Source organism: Pelodiscus sinensis, chromosome 12 (assembly GCF_052426305.1).
Source record: "Pelodiscus sinensis isolate ZL-2025 chromosome 12, ASM5242630v1, whole genome shotgun sequence".
Taxonomy (NCBI): domain Eukaryota; kingdom Metazoa; phylum Chordata; order Testudines; family Trionychidae; genus Pelodiscus; species Pelodiscus sinensis.
In genome coordinates, this window is record NC_143063.1 from 2,693,874 (window position 1) to 2,701,152 (window position 7,279).

Sequence of the window (7,279 nt, forward strand, 5' to 3'; positions counted from 1 at the left end):
CCCAAACTATACACTGCATCCTCTTGTTGTTCTTACCAAAGTTGTATATAGAGGTCAAATGACCTTTCTCCTAGACACCAACCACCTCGCTATGTTCACACAGCACACAACTTGTGGAACTCCTTGCCAGATGATGTTGTGAAGGCCAGGACTTTAACAGGGCTCAACAAGACTTTTTATGAGGATATTTTATGGTCTAGCTACAAGGAGGCCCTTGAACAGGTAGCAAGCCAGCAGGGCCATTCTCTTGATGGAGGGCTTGTGGCTTTTGGGGCATCTAGTCAAACCATCCCCCATTCTCACTCACAGTTTTCTGGGTAATTTCTTCCTCCCTGCTGATTTGGCTCAGAATCGCTGTCCGCTATGGGGCCTTGTAAGAGCACCCAGAGGCTCTGTGGTACCGGCTGGGACTTGTATTCAGTTTGCACAACGTGGACGTGATGAAGAATTTAACCAGAAATCTGTGAGTGTCATTTGAGAGGGGTTAAGTACACTTGGCTAGGTGCCCCAAAAGCCACAATCCCACAAAGGAGGAAGAAGGCTGGGCTGCTTCAAACACTAACCTGGAGGCAAGGGGAAGTTGATACAAATGAACAGAAACCAGTTAGGAAGTGTAGAAAATTGACCAAGGGAGGATGCAAAGGAAAAGTCCACGGTCAGCAAAGTTAAGGACAAAGCGGAGGGGTTTGATAAGTATATTAGGAACAAAAAAATCCTGACAGCAGTATTGGTTCATTATTATATGGAAGAGGGGTGAATTCTCAATAATGTAGAAAAAGGCAGACGTGTCCAATAAATATTTCTTTTCTACATTTTTGGGGGAAAAACCAGATGACGTGGTTTGTCAGCAGACTGTTATGAGAACACTCATTCATTCCACTGGTGTCTCCGGAGGATGTCAAACAGAAGCTGCTAAATTTAGATATTTGAGTCAACAGATCCATATAATGGGCATCCAAGAGCTTTAAAAGAGCTGGCTTAGAAGCTTAATATTGCAGGTCAGTAAGTCCCGAGGAAGGTAATGGAGTGGCTGATATGGGACTCAATGAATAAAGAACTAAAGGTAGGTGATATAATGAATACAGAGTGACGTGGATTTATAGAAATTAGATCCCATCAGACTACCGTAGCATCATTGCAATGGGACTAGAAGCTTGATCTTACTCTATATTTTAGAATGTGCGTCTGTCTGTCTGTGAGTCCGTTTATTAAAAAACTCCTAAATGGTAAGAGCTATGTCACCAACTTGGGCCCAACTTCCTCTGATCCTAACTTACAGCAGGATCGGGGTTTGGTTGTGCACGGACAATGGGCTGTGTCTGGAATTTGATTGTTGCTCATAAAATAGAAAGGGAGGGGTCTGATAGGAGGGACAGTTATACCGCAGAACGACCACAGGGGGCAGCAAGGAGCCAGACATGGGGACTGGGACAGCTATAACCACACTGGGCCAGCAGGGGGCAGGGCTGGAGAAAGGGACAGCTGTCTACTCTACATTTCAGAGAGTTTATGGGTGTGCCTGCCTGTCTGAGCTCCAGCAAAGGGACATGCATTCTTCCCCCGGCTGTGCCTGCTGGAGCTGCAGCGGCCATGGAGAGGCACTTCTCACCTGGCCCCAATCGAGTGACCCCCTCCCCCGCCAAGGTTTTGGTAATGCCAACTAAATCCCATTTATGCTACTACACGGACAATTCCACTTGTCTGTTCCCAGGCTCCTAGCACCGGTGGGCAGCCGCTCATTCCTTCTCTTTGTTCCCTTTGGCTCTGCCACTGAGTTTGGTCTGAACTACACCCTGGTTTCATGCTCAGCGAGTTCTCAGTTCTTGCTCCTCTTCTCCCTCTGGGACGGGGCGCTCTGCTTGCTGCAGGCTGGCACCCCTGCTGGCCTACAGCTCTGCTGGGCCGGCATCTCTGTCAGCTGCCATTCCCTCAGCCTGCGACTCCTCTGTCCCTGCAGGACCCTTCGGCCAGGCCACCATGTGCCAGGCCCAGGTGCCAACTCTGGGGATGCTTCGGCGCAGGAGCACCCCCAGAAAAAAATGAGCAGCCCCCACCAGCAGCCAGTCCCCTCGCCCCCCTGCCATGTTCCCCCACAGCCACTTGCTTGCTGGCAGCCCCGGTGAGCAAGAGTGGGGCGAGGCGGGTGGGGATGGGAAGAGGCAGGATGGGGACTCGGGGCAGCCGGCCCTCAGCACCGCCTGGCTCGCGCCCCGCCCAGCGAAGGCCGGAGTGCGCCGCCGGAGCCCCTGCAATGCGCTGCACTGCCCCGGGCAGCCATTTAAAGGGCCCACAGCTCCAGCTGTAATGGCAGCCGGAACCCAGGCCCCTCAGAATCGCTCACCCCGGGGTCTCCTTTGCCCCCCTGTTGTTGGGCCCGAGTGGCTGGCAGGGGAACCCGGGCCTACTCTCTGCTCCGGGTTCCAGCTCCGGTTCGTGTAGCTCCTTCGGCATCTTGCTGCCTTTCCTTGAGGCCCCCCCCTCCGGATTGGCCAGTCTCTCAGCTCCCCAGGGAATAAGCATGGGCGGCTATAGCGCCCCCACACATCACCCCTCCGGAAGGGGCTACTAACTCCCTCCCTGCAGCCCCCTCTCCGCCCGACTCCCTGCCCTGCCTGTTCCAAGCAGGGCGAGCTTCCTCCCAATTCAGCTTATGCAGGGCCAGAGGGGGAGGACCCTCCATCCCGCCTTTCCTTGTTAGTATCACCCCCCCCCCCCCGGGATGGCCCTGGCAAGCTTGTCCCCAGGGAGGTTGGCCCCCTCCTCTGGAGATGGAGCCACCCCAGCTAGACAGCCCCTCCTCCCCGCGGAAGGGGAACCGCCACTGGGACACAAAACCACGGCCCCTACCCGACGTCGTTTTCCCAGCCGGTGCGTCACTTCCCCGATCTGTCTGCCTTTGCTCGCGGGACAGGCTGGGTCCCAGAGCAGGGGGCTTGGACGCGGGTCTCCCGCCACCCCCGACGTCACCGACTAGCCGGGCGAGATCGTGGGACCGACATGCCCCACCCCTCGGCCCGCTGACTTCGGAAGCCCACGTGATCTGAGAGCGCGTCACAGCCTGGGCCCAAGAGGCCAGCGCCGTCCTGTCGGCCGCCTGCCCCGGCAAGATGGTCTTTAGATTCCCCTCAGGGCAGCCTCCCCCCCAGGCTAGCTCATCTTCCTGGAGTGGCTGAAGGTCTCTTGCGGGCAATCCTGGATTTCTTACAAATCGGGCATCCGCAGGTGTGTCCCGGTCAGCTCTCCGGTCCCACGCCCCGCCCGGTCCCACCCGCGCGAGCTTCCCCTGCTCAGAGCTTTCTTCCCAGGCTTGAGTCTTGCGGTCCCGGGGCCGTGTAGCGAGGGGCTACAGGCCACCTTCTCAGCCCCCTTCCTTCCTGGACTACAGCCGGCCTCTTTCGGTGCACGGGCTGGGGGTTTGCCAATGGCGGGGCATGCTCCTTGGGAGGAGGTGGAGGAACATAGCGGGCGGGGAGCCAGGCGCCACCTGGGGCTGGCCGTAGGCGCGCTCAGAGCTGCGGTGGCAAAGAAATCTGCCAAAACAAGAGAGTGGGATGGAGCCTCTTTGGATTTTGGTTTTGCTCCCGTTCTGAGCCACAAACCGGGGCGGGCGGCAACATAAGCACCAGGTGCAAGGATGTGAGAGTCAGCACAGCCTGGAGTGGGTGCCCAAGAGCAGCGCTCCCAAGGGGAGGCCAGTGGGAAGTTACTGGGGGCAGTAGGGGAAGGTGCCAACCCGCCCTGGCACTCAGCCGCCCAGTCGCAGTGCAGGCAGGACTCAGGGGCCTCCCCGCTGTGTCTCCTGCCAGGCGCTCTGCTGCTGGGGGCTGCTGCGGGCAGAGGGCAGGTGCGGGAGCGGCTGGTGAGCCGTGGCAGAGGGGCAGAGGGCCGGGCTGGCCCCGCGAGGAGCCCTGGAGACAGACCCCGCTGGGAGCAGACGCCCCAGGGAAGCGTCGCTGCGGGGGCTCGCTCCGCGCCTCCCCTCCCCTTCCCCCGGCGGGCAGGAAAACAGGCCGTGTTGACAAAGCCGGCGCTGTCCCCGCTCTCGGGGCCGCTCTTCCTGGAAGCGGCCGGGGACAGCAGGCGGAGGCTCATTTAGCTCGTTACCGAGGCCGGGGAAGGGCGGCGCACGGCCGTGTCTCCCGCAGATTAGAAAGCTTTCAGTGCGGGCCCAGGGCCGCCTCCCTCGTTACTGCGTTAATGGCTTCCCAGAACCGCTCCTGCCCAGCACAGCCGCAGCCTGGGGCACGGGAAAACAGCCCTAATGAGCCGGGGGGGCCGGGGCCGCAGGGCGGGGCAGGAATGCGCCGGGCCCCGGGCCCCGGGCAAAGTGGGGACGTCGCAGGCCTCCTGCCTTCCCGGATGCCCCCAGCTCGTTCTTCAGCCCGTTGGTTCTGTTGGGCTTCCCAGACGTCCCTCCTCTCCAAGTCATGGCGGGGGCAGCACAGGAAAGATCTTCTCCCGCACGCCCAAGAACCGCCCCAGGACATCGGGGTGGGTAGCAGTTCCCAGCCAGCTCGAGTTCTGAGCGGCATCGCTTGCCCATCCAACTCGGCCACACAGGCTGTCCTCTGGCACCTAGAGCATCTCTGATTGGCTGTTCCTCCTCAGGAAGTGGGGGGGATGGGGAAGGACAGCCAATCAGAAAGGGATTTCCCTAGAGATCCGAAAGGGGATCCTCTGCCCGGGAAAGAGGGGGGCACACAGCTTCTCCCTGGGGCCAGCCTAGCCAGTGGCTGCTCCCTGGGGCTGAGCGCTTGCTGCCCCCTTGTGGTCATGCGTAAGCGTCACTGTCCCTCCTATCACTCCCCTCCCTTCCATGTGATGAGAACCGGTCCCATTCCAGGCACATCCCATTAGCCCTGGCACGACCAAACCCTGGACTGGCTTTGAGTTAGGATCAGAGGAAGCTGCTTACCCAATTTGGTGGCCCCAGCTCTTCCCATTTAGGAGGAGTTCTTGAACAAATGGACTCACAGAGGAATGGACAGACACGCAGACGGACAGACACACAAGCTCTCCCAAACACAAAGGGGCTGTGGGGCAAGGAGAGGGAGGCAGTGTCTGGCTTTGCTAAGGGAGCAGTGTTGCAACCTGCAAGCACAAGTTAGACCTCCCCCCCCCAAAACCGTACATCTGGTTTAAAACTTAAGAGAATTTTTAAAAGAATAAAAATGGGGCTTTTTCCATTGGCCTTCTGGTTCCAGATCCTGGAGGGTTACATGGGAGTGATGGTTCCTTCCAAGCTATTTTCTGCCCCCTGAAGGCTAGAAACTCACGTTAAGCCAATTGCAAGTAGAGATTCTCCCCTGCAATCACCTGACTCCAGGAGCTGAAATCCGGAGGAGCTGAGGAGGCAGCAGCATGTAGATGGTACCCAGCTGCTTCCCCCCTTCCATCGGCAGTTTGCAGCACCAGGGCCTGGCTTCCCAAATGCCTGGCCGAGACGGACTCTGGGTGAGGCCGAACCTGGGCAGGATGGAGGTCATGCTGCTTTGAGAGCCCACCTTGGCCATCGTGGCACCTACCCCGATGGCATCTGTGGCACCCAGGCTACAACCGGACCCCCCATCAGCACCTGCAGCCCGGACCCCCCCGTGCCGTTTGGGGCTGGCCACAACAGGTAGCCTGGCCACTGCACCCAGACCTGGCTACCATGATCCAGCTTCTAGACTGGACTAGATCCAGGAATGCAGCCCCATGTCCTGCCCCGGTCCACAATGCCGCAGCTAGGGCCACATGGCCCCATTTCCTGCTCCCTACACAGGCTCCCCATGGAGCGCAGACCCCTTCCCGGTGGCGGCACTGGTCCCCGACCCCCAGGACTAGCCCTGCCTGCCTGACAGACGCCTCGCTTTCTCCAGTCAGACCCCGCGCAGCCGCTCAGCGCCAGCGGGGAACCGGCCCTGGCCGCGCCCCAAGACCTGGACCTGCAGCAGGTTGCATCTGCCCCTCCCTGCCCCACATCCCCTATGTGCACCTTGGGGGGAGGCGATCCCCTTCCCTGCCCCACACACCCTGTCTGTACCCTCGGGGACTGATCCCCCTCCCTGCTCCATCCCCCCCGTATGCTGTGGGGGGGCTGATCCCCCTCCCTGCCCCACACCCCGTGTGTGCCCTGGGGGGGCTGATCCCCTTCCCTGCCCCACACACCCTGTCTGTACCCTCGGGGACTGATCCCCCTCCCTGCTCCATCCCCCCGTGTATGCCCTGGGGGGGCTGATCCCTCTCCCTGTCCCCCCCCGTGTATGCTCTGGGGGGGATGATCCCCCTCCCTGCCCCACACTCCGTCTGTACCTAGGGGGGGGCTGATCCCCAGCCCTGCCCCCAGAACGTGTTGATGGCTAGACTGACCCCTGAGTTTGCCAGAAAGCAGAGGAATGGGGCCTGGCTTTGGGGAATCGCCCGGCTGCCCCCTGGGGGAACTTCCTGGGCCGTTCCTGGGAGACACCGGTGGCCAGGGCCAGGCTGCTGTGTGTGACCCTGCCGCCCCCCCTTGCCAGCATCGTCGCTGAGCGGCTGCCTCCCGGCAGGATGTGGCTGCTGTCACTGTGGTTTGCTTGTTCTCAGCTGCCGCACAGGAGGGCGGTGCGGGTGCTGCAGGATGGGAGGGGTGGGCCCAGGCCTGCCATGGGGGGATTTCCGCTCCCCGTGCCGCGAGCCAGGGATCTCGCCCAGGCCTTTGGGAACTGGCCCCTGGCGCTGAGCGCCGCACCTGCTCTGCCGTGAGCCGGGCTGGGGCGCGGGGCGGGGTGTCTGCTCGGCTCTCGTGAGGCTACGAAGTGCAGAGACCCAACAGACAGTGTGGGGCTCCATGGGCTGGGGGAGGCAAGCCCAGGATCTGTCCCCCCCAGGGAGACGTATCTCCCAGGCTCCATCCCGCCATGCTGCGCCCGCGAAGGGACTTGCGTATTGCGGAGAACCCTCGCCATTCCCGGTGGATGGGGACTGCGCGCCTCGCGAGGGGCTCCGGGACCAGCAGGGCTCTGCTGACCCGCCAGGAAGTCGCTGCAGTGGCTCCTGAAGTCTCTCCCGCGCTTCCCGTGGCCTTCCCTCTCCCATGGGCCGGTGCAGGGGAGCATGGCGGGGTGCTCGCCTGCGGCGTTAGGCCCCTTCCTGGGGGGTTCTCCAGGGCGCTGGGAGTCCTGCCCCGGCTGAGCAATATTCAGGGTCACTCCCCGGCCTTTCTCGCCCTCCCGCCGCTCAGCCGGGGTTGCTGCCAGCGAGCCGGCCTGCCCACAGGGGTGGGATAATTCCAGCTGGTCTCCTTGCCCTAGTGCTG